The following is a 15,352-nucleotide window of genomic DNA, read 5'->3' as shown; positions in this document are numbered from 1 at the left end:
CTTCCTCTCCGTGAGACAATTGTGGGTACCCTCGCGGACATAGAGCCCGTGGGACCTGTGATCACGCTCATGAAGCTCCTGGCGCGTGCCCGCAAGCTACCTCTTAAAGGGCAATATACAGGTACACGATCGTACTGTTCTGCAGGCAGTCATATCTGCGTGAGGCCGGTCGGGGAAGCTGTTAATTGGTCTGTATTTGGGCTACAAGTGAGCCTCTTAGCGGTCTGCATGAGGTTTTCCCCAATATGATGACTATCGGTGCCGCCGCCTTCCTCTCTTATACTATTTTGTTAACCTATCCACTTTGTGAAGGATGATAAAATGGCACACTTTCAGGGCATGTGACCAGTTGGTGCCTTCTTAGATCCTGAGTATGTGTAATTGATACAGAGATCAAAGGCAGAGCCTTCCGAGTGCCATTTCCAGGCCCGTCTCGTGTTTACAGCACAACATAAATTTGAAGAGCAGCTTCCAGCAACATGCATCATCATCCAGCAAACGGCTAATGAGATTCAGCAAACACTGCAACTACACTAAAGTCAGGAAAGTCTGCTCAGTCCACGTTTAATCTGAATTTTATCCAACACATTTAATTCAGTATTCAGAAAGCGCCTCAGATTGCTGCCACTTGACAACTAGGCAACTGTAGACCTTAAGGCCGGGTTCACAGTGCCGAGGGATGCGGCTCGCAGCAGGGGGCCCGATGCGCCAGTTCTATGTTTCAGGGACAAATTTTTGCCTGAATTCAGCCCTGAAATGGAGCCAAAAACGCACAAGACCCCCCCCCCCCCCCCCCCCCCCCGAGATAGAGACCCGGGCAGTCTCCTGTCATGCGAATTGGACACGGGGAAACCCTCATCCAATTCGCAGTAGTGTGGACCCCGCCTTAGCTTAAAGTGGTGTTGCACAGAAAAGAATTACTTTCATGAAAATTTCTAAAAAAAAAAAAAAATTTTTTTTTCTTTAACTCACCTCTAAATGGCTGTTGCCGGGTGTCCCTCGTAGTCTGCCTCCTTCAGTGCCTGGGCTCCTGACGTCGCTTCTCGGCGCAGGAAGGGCTCAGCTCTGCCCCCTCCCTCCTGTCAGCCATCTGGGACACGTGACAGGTCCCAGATGACTGTCCGGCCGTCGTTTGCGCATGCGCAGTGGGTGCGCAGATGTGAAGCCCCAGCCGGGTGCCCATAGTTAGAATGCTGGCACCACCGAGTGGAGGGGAGTAACGAGCGGGGCTTCGTTTACCGTATCTCTGGACCCCGGGACAGGTGTCCGATTATTAAAAGTCAGCAGCTGTAGTATTTGTAGCTGCTGACTTTTCTTTTTTTTTTTTTTTTTTTTAAGGGGAACTCCTCTTTAAAGTGTTACTAAACCCCGGACCCTGCATTCACTATATCTGATCTCCCCACAGTACACAGAAAATGGAAATGCAATTATTTTAGTAAATATAAACTGCTAAATAGCTTTTCTCATCAGCAGCATATAGCAGTCTTGTGACTTCTATCAGGTCTGGTTAAAGTGTGTAGGAGGAGTTTCAGTCTACTCTGACTGTCCTAACCCTCTGTCTGGACAGTGCAGATTGGCCCTGTGCTGATCACATGCATGAAGGAAGAAATTGGCTGCACACCGACGTGACTGAAGTCCATTTATTGAATACTCCATGCAAACAATGACACACACCACAGTTGCAGTAGCTGGAACAGAGGACAACTAGTTTCCCACGGCTACACTGTGTTTACCAATAACGGTGATCACATGCATTCTGCCCCCCCCCCCCCAACTCTCTAGTAATACACACCAAACTGAGCATATGCAGAGTGCCCCCAAGGCCATATTATCAACAGATGGTTTAGGGACAATGGAAGAAAGGGAGGATCCGAGAAGACAGGACGAAACAGCCTTTTACACAATTTAGAGGATTAACCCCTTAGGTTCCACAGAGTATAACAAACATGCTTCACTGCATATAGACACTGATTTTACTGTTGTGGGTTCAGTAACACTTCAAAGCAGTATTAGACCCAAAACGAAAAGTGTAATATATTGCAGCTTACCAATGGATGCAATGGCTGCATTAGTTTTCTTTCACTCTGTTTTCAGCTGGTGTTCTGGCCAGTAACACACTGTGGTAGTTCATTGATTCTTCCCGTTAGTGTATCCGATTGTCCATACAGGATGTATGGGCACAAAAATACACCGACAGATTTGCTGATCGACTGGTGCAAGGCTTTACAGGCTCCAAAAAAATAAAATAAATGGGCCCCCTGTAGGTTGATGCCATAATGTGCTAGTATGCACTGCATACAAATAGATTACGACAGATCCAACTGTCCAACATTGCCCTCCAGCACTGCCGTGGCAGCGTTCTTGCTGGTCCCAGATGCTTCCATCATCACCTGGTCTTCCATCCAGGTTCTGTCTGTCTGGCCGCTTTTAGATGCGCACAGACGTCATATCGCCACAGTACAGATCCGGTGCTATAAGTGAATAAAGAGCTGCGCATGCGCGGCTCAGTGTACATGACAGCCGACAGACAGGAGGAAGCATTTAAGAGAGTCTTATCTGTCATAAAACCCTGTCAGCTAATGTATATAATGGGAGTCAAATACCATTTTAAAAATTTGGGGCTTATTTATTTTTATTTTTAAAAACGGTTGGGAAGAAATAATACAGATATATCGGCAAGTCAGATAGCAGCAGCCAGTTCTCATTTTCAGGTGAATTAGTATCTGGGGGATCTCAGTACAACCACATTGCTGTTTATTTTCAATGTGAAAAAGAGTACATGAACCAATGAGCCTCCATCTTTATTGTGTCTAAAAACAAAGCGTTTCTGTAACAACCAACCAGCTTCTCCCTTTCAACCTGCATGAAAACATGAATGGGAGAACTGGATTGGTTACTATAGAATAGCCACCCCTAACTGATAAATTCTAGGACTAACTGTACCAAAGTCCCATATATATATATATATATATATATATATATATATATATATATATATATATATATATATATATATATATATATATATATATATATATATATATATACATACACACACACACACACACAAAATTCTATTTTATTAGATTGTAAGCTTGCAGGACCAGGGCCCTCCTAACCCTCTTGTATTGTCTCCCTTTATATTGTAAAGCACTGCGCAAACTGCTGGCGTTATATAAATCCTGTGTAACGATAATCATTTTATTGGTACAAAGATAAAAACGAGTAAAGAGTCACACACACACACAATATTTTATATATATACACACACACTTATACACACACGAGATATACATAAAATAAGGTCATGCAAGAGATCACATTTTGGCAAGCATTAAAAAATATATAATTTTTTTTTCTTCAAAATAGCCAAAAATGAAAAATGGCTGTAAACGAAAACGCAGTTAAACGCGAGTTATCGTGTTTAGAAGCATTTGGCGCTTGAAATGCCTGTAAATTCAGCTTCTGAACCCTTTTTTTGCGTTCCAAAAAAAGCCTCTAAACTCAACTGCTTATAAACTCTAAACTCCCCCGTGTACATGTACTGATAGGAGGACAGAGGAGAGTTCAGAAGCAGCTGAAAAAAATGGCCACCTGCTCCTAAACATCCATTTGCCAGCAGCGGTGTACAAGGCCTTACATTATACTACCAAAAGTATTGGGACGCCTGCCTTTACACGCACATGAACTTTAATGGCATCCCAGTCTTAGTCTGTAGGGTTCAATATTGAGATGTCCCACCCTTTGCAGCTATAACAGCTTTAACTCTTCTGGGAAGGCTGTCCACAAGATTTAGGAGTGTGTCTATGGGAATGTTGACCATTCTTCCAGAAGCACATTTGTGAGGTCAGGCACTGATGTGGATGAGAAGGATTTGCTCGCAGTCTCCGCTCAAATTCATCCCAAAGGTGTTCTATAGGGTTGAGGTCAGGACTCTGTGCAGGCCAGTCAAGTTCCTCCACCCCAAACTTGCTCATCCATGTGTTTATGGACTTTGCTTTGTGCACTGGTGCCAGTCATGTTGGAACAGGAAGGGGCCATCCCCAAACTGTTCCCACAAAGTTGGCAGCATGAAATTGTCCAAAATGTCTTGGTATGCTGATGCCTTAAAGTGGTTGTATACTCATTTTTTTGACTTTGACCTACAGGTAAGCCTATAATAAGGCTTACCTGTAGGTAAAAAAAAATATCTCCTAAACCTGTACGGTTTAGGAGATATTCCCCTCGGTATGCGCCGCTGACTGCAGCGGCGCATGCGCACAAGGGGATTCTCGGCTGAAAGCCCGGCAGTGTCCGGCCGGCCGGGATGAAATCTCCCACGCGCATGCGCAGGAGTGACGATATCGCGGCTCCGGCCACTCACAGCACCGGAGCCGCAATACCCGGAAGAAACGACAAGGGAGCATGTCAGCTCCCTCGGCATGTATCGGGCCAGATGTCGGGGCTTCGTTCTAAGGTAAGTATTTCATAATGAGCTAGTATGTGGTGCATACTAGCTCATTATGCCTTTTCCTTTGCAGGTAGAAAAAAAAATAAAAAAACATCTGCGGGTTTACTCCCGCTTTAAGAGTTCCTTCACTGGAAATAAGAGGCCAAGCCCAACCTTTGAAAAAACAACCCCGCACCATAATCCCCCCTCCAACAAACGATTTGGACCAGTGCACAAAGGTCCATAAAAAAAATTAAAAAATAAAACAGGAAAAAAAGAAGAGAGAAAGGTAAAGACTAGAAGAAGAAAGAGGGAGGGAGGAAAAGACACACCAAAAACAAAAACATGATACTGAAAAGCAGCCATGCACGGAGGATCCCGCATTTCCACCGCTATGTTTACCATACACAACATCCTCATAAGTCAATACTCAACGAGTGAAGATATTTGTTTCCATTCAGTTGAAACTATTAATTAGGAAATCTACAGCCCTAAAACCACAAAGCTCTCTATCAAATTATTTAGGATAACATCTAAATACAACCATTAAAGAATCTCTGTCATTAAAACAAACTTTGTATGAAAAATCCCAGCATAAAAGCGAAATACTCTTATTATCTTACACCTAGTTGGGCTTGCCTCAGCAAGAATGACATAAAATTGGCCTTCTAGCCAAGAATCTCAGAAAAGCCAAGGATCCCAACAAGAGTTCCTGCACATTCCCAGCAAAATTTGGGATCCTCTTCTATATTCATCATGTTGTCAAAAGTATTGGGACACCTGCCTTTACACGCACATGACCTTTACTGTCATCTCATTCTTAGTCTGTAGGGTTCAATATTGAGTTGGCCCACCCTTTGCAGCTATAACAGCTTCAACTCTTCTGAGAAGGCTGTCCACAAGGTTTAGGAGTGTGTCTATGGGGATGTCTGACCATTCTTCCAGAAGTGCATTTGTGAGGTCAGGCACTGATGTTGGACAAGAAGGCCAGGCTCGCAGTCTCCGCTCCAATTCATCCCAAAGGTGTGCTATCGGGTTGAGGTCAGGACTCTGTGCAGGCCAATCAAGTTCCTCCATCCCAAACTAGCCCATCCATGTCTTTATGGACCTTGACTGGTGCTCCTTCACTGGAACTATGGGGCCAAGCCCAACCCCGAAAAAACAACTTCACACCATAATCCCCCCTCCACCAAACGATTTGGACCTGTACACAAAGCAAGGTCCATAAAGACATGGATGAGCAAGTTTGGGGTGAAGAAACTTGACTGGCCTGCACAGCGTCCTGACCTCAACCAGATAGAATACCTTTGGAATGAATTAGAGCAGAGACTGAAACAGACCTTCTCGTCCATAATCAGTGCCTGACTTCACAAATGCGCTTCTGGAAGGATGGTCAAACATTCTCATAGACACACTCATCCTGCTCGGAGCGGAAAGGCCGTGGCTTCCACCTAGCTCCAAAGTGGCGGCCATCTTTCTACACCCAGGCCGTTTACAATGCGATCGCTCCGTCAAATGACAGAGCGATCACTTGTAAACAAACTGGGGTCATGTCATGATGCCGGTTCCTCCCTCCCCTCTCTGTACTGATCTGTACAGTGGAGGGGAGAGATCGGTGTCAGCAGTGCTGTGGGCTGGATCTGTAGTGCCCACAGCCCTGCTCTGTGACTGCCATACTCTGCCGTAAACCCCCGGCCAATACTCTGCCGTAAACCCCAGCCAATACTCAGAGAATATTGCAGTGGGGGAGAAGTGGATATTACAGTGGGGAATATATAGTGGTGGAATTTTCACAGGTTTTTGCAAATTCAATTATTATTTGCTGATCCAAAAAATGATCTGATTCGTGACACGATCCGATCTGTGAGTTTTTTGATCCGTTGCACTATATATAAATAATTTTTTTTAATATATATATATATATATATATATATATATATATATATATATATATATATATATATATATATATATATATAAATCACTAAGGCCTCTTGCACACAGGAAGTTGTTGGACATTGTTGCTCTGGGGGAGGAAAATGCAGCTTAGGAAAAAGGCGTCTAAAGCCACATTTTGCAAACGCGCTTAGCTTAGGTGCATCACACGTTTGGGTGTTCATTTATTCAATAGGCTAGAATAATTTATTTTGCCCATTGGATTGAATGAATGCTCAAGTGCTGAATGCACCTAGAATTTAGGAACATTTACAGACGTTTAGGCGCGCTCTGTGTTTTTTTTCTGTGAAAAGCTCCTCTCCTGAACACTCCGTGATTTTTATTTCCTCCCTCTAAACACCTATCTGTACGCATAGGACGCATAGGACGCATAGGCTAAAATAGGGGCTGTATAGAGGCTGGAAAAAAGTCAAATTCCTGTAAAAGTGGAGTTTGACACCCCATAATGCAGGAACCCTTTATGATCTCAGTACGTATTTCAGACGACGAAGAAAAGAGGAAAATTGAATGGTTTTCTTTGCAAACTTGTCTAATTTGAGTTGAAGTGAGCAGATATGCTATTCAGGAAACTAATACATCTTCCTACACAGAGGACACTTGGAGGAAAAAAAAGATCATTTTCCCTCATGGATGGCCAGACAAAAAACATCTCCAAACATTTAACAATTACCATTGAAGAAGTCACATGGGAAACCCTACACAGTAAAGCCTTTCTGCTCCCGGTATCCCACTCTCCACAATAGCAGAAAGGAAAACCTTCCCAAGCTGGTCTAATGCCGCCTCTCACACACAGCTACTCAATCTCAGCAGAAATGATCCTTTAATCCCGGCTGTGGATTATTCAAACTATCTAATGCCGGCCGAGGACAAAACAAATAAAATATTGCTTTATTTAAACAGATTGAGCAAAAAAAAAAGTAATTATTTTTACATTTAATAGTAAAATGGACGGCTCTGCTTAAAAAAAAAAATATATATATAATAAAAAATAAAATCTTTGCTAAACAGAGGACCAGCGGGGAATGTGTTTACAGAGAACAGGCGGCACTGGAAAATATTACCGTTCTTAATCTCATGTTTAATGAAACCTTTTTTTTTTTTTTTTTTTTTTTTTAGATCAACGGCTTGGATTTTATCTAGTGGAAATTACAGTCACTAATTAAAAACCTAATGAACACAGATTTACTTTTCATAGGAAAAAGCAGTGTTACAATTGGGTAAATTGTGTTAACCCTTTGCCTCTTGTTGCCAAAAACCTGATGGACAACACTAAAAAATTTCACGCAGCTGGTAAAAAACTGATTGGATATCAGTATTGTGTCCTGTACACTAGAGCTGCACGATCCTGGCTAAAATGAGAATCACAATTTTTTTTGCTTAGAATAAAGATCTCGATTCTCGTGGCGTAACATCTTTCACATTAAAACAAAAAGTGTATTTTTTCCCAAAAAATTGCTTTGGAAAGACCGCTGGGCAAATACAGTGTGACATAAAATATCGCAGAATTTGACATTTTATTCCCTAGGGTCTCTGCTAAAAAAAAAAAAAAAATTATATATATATATATATATATATATATATATATATATATATATATATATATATATATATATATATATATATATATATATATATATATATATATATATATATATACACACATTCACACACACACACACACCTTTCAGGGGGGAGGGGGGTGCAGGTACCTGTACAGTACAGGTATCTGCACCCACTTCCGGCATAGCTATCTGCGGAAAGGGGCGTAGATTACGCCCCTTTCCGAAAGTCCCCCGCTGCCTGCTGGGAAACACATGGATCCCAGAGGCAGCGGGACCATCCTTATTGCGCAGCGCGACTCGCGCATGCGCAGTAGGGAACCGGGAAATGAAGCCGAAAGGCTCCACTTCCTGATTCCCATACCCAAGATGGCGGCGGCAGCACCCGAGAGATGATCGAGAGATTGGCTTCGGGTGCCGACCTCGCGGGCGCGCTGGGCGGGTAAGTGTCCTTATTTTAAAAGTCAGCAGCTGCAGTATTTGTAGCTGCTGGCTTTTAAAAAAAAACAAAAAACGGCGGAACTCCCGGCGGACTCCCGCTTTAAACTTCCTGCATTTACACGTGGTTTAAAAACTTGGCAGACTGCCTGCATTTTTTTTTCTTTACACACAGAAGTTTCCCTTTGATCTAAGAAGGAAGAGTTAGTTACAATGTTTCATCTTAAAAACTTGGCAGACTGTCCAGATGTTTTCTTTTGACAGCTGAGTGAGCAGATAAGTCTCTCCACTTGCTATATGAAAGAATCGGCAAACACTGCAATAGAGATCGTCAGAGGGGTTGCATCGAGATCACGATTTTTTAACGATTGTGCAGCTCTACTGTACACCCGATCAGAATACATACCGCTTTCAAAGCGATTTACAACAATCGGATCAGTAGTACGCAGCTTTCGTTTGAAATTTTATGATGGAACAAACTTGAAAAATTTTCTTGTACAGTATCAGTTCGTATGATTTTTGTTTAATTAGTACAGTTTTTGTCCGAAAATACAACAGGAATACAATATATTACATCACTTCCAAATTTTTATTCAGTTGTGTGAGAATTTGTGTATTTAGTAAACTCTTTGTACCCCGGGGAAGATGTCAGCCATCTCAGCGGTGTGGAAGCGCCACTGTAGGGCTTTGTTCGAAGGTAAGTATTTCATAATGTGCTAGTATGCTAAGCATACTAGCTCATTAAGACTGTCTTACAGGTTTTATTTTGTTCGGGGGGGGAGGGGGGGGGGGGTTTATAACCTCTTTAAGAAATATTTAGTCAAGTAATGGGGAGGGTAAAGTGGGGTACAAACTATAAGAAAATCGGGCGCAAGATCGTCCGATTTTCCCCGTTATTTCACAGCTGGAACCAAGGAAGGAAGTAATGTACGAACATTTTCATACGACAGGCTCTTATTTTCTTGTTTATTGTTTCTGATCATGCGCAATCTTTTATTTCTGATTCGTGAGTTTCCAAACAAGAAAAATTTTGGTTTGTCCTTTTTAGAAATTTTCGCTTGGAAAGTCGGAATCAGCTCATCGAAATTTGTGTACACACTATCAGAAAATCGTAGATCATTCTTTGGATGAAAGTGTTCTTATAGTGTGTGTATGAGCCTTAAATTGGGGTGGATCGATGGCCATATACACTTTGATAATTCTTTTCTGATCAGAATAATCTGTCTACAGCAGACAGCCATTTCGATCAACATGCCACAGGTGGGGAGGTCCCGCTTCTGCGTCTATGGACACACAAAGCAGGACTCGGCCCCGTCATTGGATTTGATTGACAGCGGCGGGAGCCAATGGCTGCGCTGCCTTCAATCTACTCAGTCAGGACTGAAGACACTAGCGGGAGTGGATGTGCTCGCTCCCGGCGCTGGACAGGGTTCAGGTAAGTAAAACGGGGGCACGGGGGGGGGCGGTTGCTACACTAAAGATGGTTATTCACCTGAATGCATTAAGATGAAAACCGCTGAGGGTTTACAACCCCTTTAAGTTGGGGCAGAACGATGGCCACACACGTCGATAATTCTTTTGCGATCAATCTCTTCTGATCAGAATAATCGATCTTTAGCGGACAGCAATTTCGATCAACATGCTACATGCAGGGAAGTTGATTTTGATTGATAGTGAAGATAAAATTGGAACTTATGATTGTAAATTATCAATTGAATCGCTGTTTCCACCATGTAACCTCAACGGTTGTATTCACGAACAAAATATCTCAGTGCTGCCTATTGAAGCGAATCAATTTCCACCCTGGCCTATCAATTCAATCTGATTGAATCCGATCGAAATGGAGTCGAAATTGATCTGAAGCAAAGTTATGAGCAAAAGATAGAAAAGGGGCATACACCAACAGCTTAGAATGTACATAATACAAGAAGCTGTATCAGCCCATGTTCCACTCGATAGCTATGCCACTGACGCATTTTGCCCTGCCCACCTGGGTTTAGCTGTGTAGAGACTATGACTAAGCCAGTGATGGCGAACCTTGGCACCCCAGATGTTTTGGAACTACATTTCCCATGATGCTCGACAACACTGCAGAGTGCATGAGCATCATGGGAAATGTAGTTCCAAAACATCTGGAGTGCCAAGGTTCGCCATCACTGGACTAAGCCCTGGTGGGCGGGGTGAAAGATGTCAGATGGCATGGCTATTAGGAGGGGCTTCTCATATTATATACACTGGGAGCAGTTTGTGTGTGTCTGTTGTCTAACTGACTATAATTATAACACTTCCTGGAAGGGCATATTTATGCCAGCACCCCCATCTGATGGATTCATCAAAGTAGTGGTATGGGCACTGCATGAAGTACCTGGAAGGGAAGTTATGGCTATTTGATTTTTTTTGCTGATTTGATAATTTTGATCGAATCGCAGAATGAATAAAAAAAATTGAAGCACGAACAGCTGAAGAGTCTGATAAACTGAGCCTGTAGACTGTAATTAGCAGGTCATGTGATGCTCCAGTTCTGGGCGACGTGACTCAAACCTGACATTGTGACTCACAGAAACCCTGCACTGTGGATGCCAACATCAGCAACGCATTTACTTTACACGAAGCCTCGCCTGACTTTATGAGGGGTCTGTGTGCAAAAATGTTTTTAAAAAATAACGTATTCATGCTTTAAAGCAGCAATAAATTGACAATTATTGCCGTCATCTCTGCTGTAGGTTGCAGCCCCGGGCAGCACCTTATTGATCCCAATACTTCAGTCCAGGGCTGGAACTTAGTGACTCTTAATACCTCCACTTATCCAGGCTTAGGCTGCACATCACATAAGGGCGACGTGTTTATGATTTTGAAAAATGTCCTTTAAAAAGGAACCAGTTGGGACAGAAACACAGCAGCGTGTTATTAAAAGTGACAGCTTCAGAACTAACTTGCTAAGTAACTCATTTTAGCCATTGGAAGTGTCTGTCGGCATACTTGTATGGGGCCAATGACTCATTGTGTGCTGAAATAAGGACAAGGATGACGGGCACAGAGTAGGAACTTCAGGGCTTGTTCACATCAGCGGCCATGTAATACTGCGGCCCCTGGTGTGCGCTGTAAAGGGAGAAGTACTGCTGCATTGTAAATTATGCATCACAGTGTTTACTTTATTTATGTTCCAAAGTGGAAATTCATTCTTTAGTCACTGCAGTGGGTTGTGATACGGTGTACTGCGTCGTGACACCCTGCACTAAATAAAAAAGGACAGCATGTCCTACCCTTTTTTTTTTTGCTGCGCAGTGGTGTGAACTGAATAGGATGGAAGGCAAATTGCCTTGTCAATGCGTTGGGATTGCTCTGGGCAAGGCTGCTCAGCACAGTACATATGGTAGAAAATGGCCATAAAAAGCCAGCTGGCCACTGCTGTGTCTAAAGCCCTTTTCACATGGGGCGGAATCTGCTTTTCTCAGCAGGGGATATGCCAGCTGATCCCCTGCAGAGCTGAGCAGAGCGGGTGGATGACAGGTCCGTGTTTGCTCAGTTTTTGAAGAACGGACATGGACAAAGGATGCTCTGCTGTATGGGTGGTCAGGTGTAAACAGACCAGCTGTCCATTTGCATCCAATTTGTCTAAACTGCATATGTCAAACACAAGGCCCGCAAAATATGGCCCATCAGGTTTTATCGTGTGGTTCTCGCACCCAGTTTTACCAGTGGAGCTCTATTCCACCACCTCCAGCTCTCACGGCTCACTGTCACTAAACACAGGGCCTGGGGTTTGCGCACTGTGCACCCCTAAACCCTACATACTGCATGTAGCACACCCCTGAAGTCTGCACTCAGTACGTAACGCACTCCTAAACCCTGCACTCTGTACTTAGTGCACCCCTAAACCCTATATTCTGTATATAGGGCACTCCTGGAACTGCAATTTGTACGTAGCGCTCCCCTGAATCCGCCACTGTGTACGTAGCGCTCCCCTGAATCCGCCACTCTGTACGTAGCGCTCCCCTGAATCCGCCACTCTGTACGTAGCGCTCCCCTGAATCCGCCACTCTGTACGTAGCGCTCCCCTGAATCCGCCACTCTGTACGTAGCGCTCCCCTGAATCCGCCACTCTGTACCTAATGCAGTCCTCAACTCGCCACTCTGTACCTAATGCAGTCAACTCGCCACTCTGTACCTAATGCAGTCCTCAACTCGCCACTCTGTACCTAATGCAGTCCTCAACTCGCCACTCTGTACCTAATGCAGTCCTCAACTCGCCACTCTGTACCTAATGCAGTCCTCAACTCGCCACTCTGTACCTAATGCAGTCCTCAACTCGCCACTCTGTACCTAATGCAGTCCTCAACTCGCCACTCTGTACCTAATGCAGTCCTCAACTCGCCACTCTGTACCTAATGCAGTCCTCAACTCGCCACTCTGTACCTAATGCAGTCCTCAACTCGCCACTCTGTACCTAATGCAGTCCTCAACTCGCCACTCTGTACCTAATGCAGTCCTCAACTCGCCACTCTGTACCTAATGCAGTCCTCAACTCGCCACTCTGTACCTAATGCAGTCCTCAACTCGCCACTCTGTACCTAATGCAGTCCTCAACTCGCCACTCTGTACCTAATGCAGTCCTCAACTCGCCACTCTGTACCTAATGCAGTCCTCAACTCGCCACTCTGTACCTAATGCAGTCCTCAACTCGCCACTCTGTACCTAATGCAGTCCTCAACTCGCCACTCTGTACCTAATGCAGTCCTCAACTCGCCACTCTGTACCTAATGCAGTCCTCAACTCGCCACTCTGTACCTAATGCAGTCCTCAACTCGCCACTCTGTACCTAATGCAGTCCTCAACTCGCCACTCTGTACCTAATGCAGTCCTCAACTCGCCACTCTGTACCTAATGCAGTCCTCAACTCGCCACTCTGTACCTAATGCAGTCCTCAACTCGCCACTCTGTACCTAATGCAGTCCTCAACTCGCCACTCTGTACCTAATGCAGTCCTCAACTCGCCACTCTGTACATAGTGTGATCCTGAATTTTAAGCACTGTGAGTAGCCTAATCCTAAACTTTGCTCTCTGTGTGTAGTATAATCCTGGACTCTGTATGTAATGCACTCCTGAACCCTGCACTCTGTACGTAGAGCATACTAGATATAACTGGCCCTTTAAGGGCAAACATACTGCTGATGCGGCCCGCGATGAAATTGAGTTCGACACCCCTGGCCTAGGCGGAGGGGAACAGATCCCCTTCCGTTTCTTTTTGGTGGATCAAATCATATTGGAGGACACAAGTCAGTTTATACCCACCACCCATGTGAAAGGTGCCTAACCTGACAGGCTCCAGAAACTGCGGGATTCACTGGCAGAACCAAATGCCAAGTATAAGTAAAAAAGTCACATAAGTAAAACTGCACAATGATTCAGTTAAAAATGATTCACATTTCAGATTCCAATATACTTTAAAAATAAATTTGGTGGTGCACTCACCTTATGGCTTCCTCAGTATCCCTTTGTAGGTTTAGGCACCAGTAGTCACATAATCCACACAAAAACCGTTCCAACAGTCAGACCCAAAATATACAACAGCTGAATGGACCACACAAGGTTTTCTTGGCCTGTGAAGGAAGAAATGCATAGAATGAAATCATACTTCTACATTATAATTTCACAACTTGAGAGAACTTACAGAAATGATCTGTACATCGGGAAGTGAGAAGGTGATCCTTGCCACACAAAGCTGCACAGTGTCAATGTAATGACAGGGAGCGAAACCTGAGTTCTATATTCGTTTATAACCAAAAAGTGTGTGGGTTATGGCTCGCTGCAGAAAGCCAGACAGGATGTGATGTCATGGTTTCCAAAGTGAGGGGCAAAGTGAATAAAAGCATGACATCATATTTATTACAGGAAACTCATGTGTTAGACCCACCCATCTTAACGGGACACTAAAATGCTACAAAAGTTATTTAACCATGAAGCATAATCATAGCAGTGTATCGCACGTCCCTCATCCTAAAATCCACCATTTATTTGTACCACGATAGTAAAAGCCACCATCATCAACTGCAATCAGTTGGTCTTTATAGGAGTTGATGGGACACTAAATGATATCCGTATACGCCAGAAATAACCTGTATACACTACTGTGCTAAAGTTTTAGGCAGGTGTGAAAAAAATGCTGCAAATGAGGAATGTTTTCAGAAATAGAAGTGTTAAAAGTTTATTTATCAACACAATGGAAAGTAAATGAACATCAGAGAAATCCAAATGAAATCAAGGTTTGGTGTGACCTCCCTTTGCCTTTTTCTAGGTACACTTGCACACAGTTTTTGAAGGAACTCGGCAGGTAGGTTGTTTTAAACATATTGGAGAACTAACCACAGATCTATGTATGCAGGCTGCCTCAAATTCTTCCGTCTCTTCATGTAAACCCAAACTAACTCCATGACTTTGAGATCAGGGCTCTGTGGGGGGCAACCCAATCACTTCCAGGACTTCTTGTTCCTCTTTACACTGAAGATAGTTTTTTTTTTTTATATAAATTGTTTTATTTAAGAAATATGGGATAATACAATTCAAGAAAACATAGAAGAGGAATTTGAAGATGGTTCTTAATGACATTGGTTGTATTTCACATTTTGATTCAGTCCAGAGCACCCGCTGCCATTTTCTGCACCCCAGGTCTTATATGCCATGCATAGTTTAATAGCTTAGTCTTGTTTCCACATTGGAGGTTAGACTTTTTGGACACAATTCGTCCATGAAAACCACTTCTGGCCAGACTTTTCTGGACAGTAGATGGGTGTACCTGGGTCCCACTGGTTTCCATCAGTTCTGTGCTAAAGGCACTGTTGGACATCTTCAGATTATGAAGGGAAATAAGCATGATGCGTCTTATCTGCCGCATTAAGTTTCCTGAGCCAAACACTGCATCTACGGTCCTCAATGTTTCCCGTTTCTTCAAAAGAGCTTAAAGAGCACATCT

At 43.6% G+C, this 15,352-nt stretch overlaps 1 protein-coding gene across 7 annotated transcripts in view; it reads right to left on the bottom strand.

The window, feature by feature from the left end:
* SIPA1L3 (signal induced proliferation associated 1 like 3) overlaps positions 1-15,352 on the bottom strand; it is a 277,415-nt gene that overhangs the window by 179,673 nt on the left and 82,390 nt on the right. For all 7 annotated transcript variants that reach the window (XM_077482696.1, XM_077482750.1, XM_077482741.1 and 4 more), the window contains exon 2: positions 13,855-13,982. The gene's annotated coding sequence lies outside the window, so the exon portion shown is untranslated. The remainder of the gene's footprint in view (positions 1-13,854; positions 13,983-15,352) is intronic.

Source organism: Lithobates pipiens, unplaced genomic scaffold (assembly GCF_037356315.1).
Source record: "Lithobates pipiens isolate NorthernLeopardFrog02 unplaced genomic scaffold, aLitPip1_a1.2 Scaffold_1, whole genome shotgun sequence".
NCBI classification, from domain to species: Eukaryota; Metazoa; Chordata; class Amphibia; order Anura; family Ranidae; genus Lithobates; species Lithobates pipiens.
Note: the sequence above shows the minus strand (reverse complement) of the source record. Positions and strands in the feature narration are given on the sequence as shown.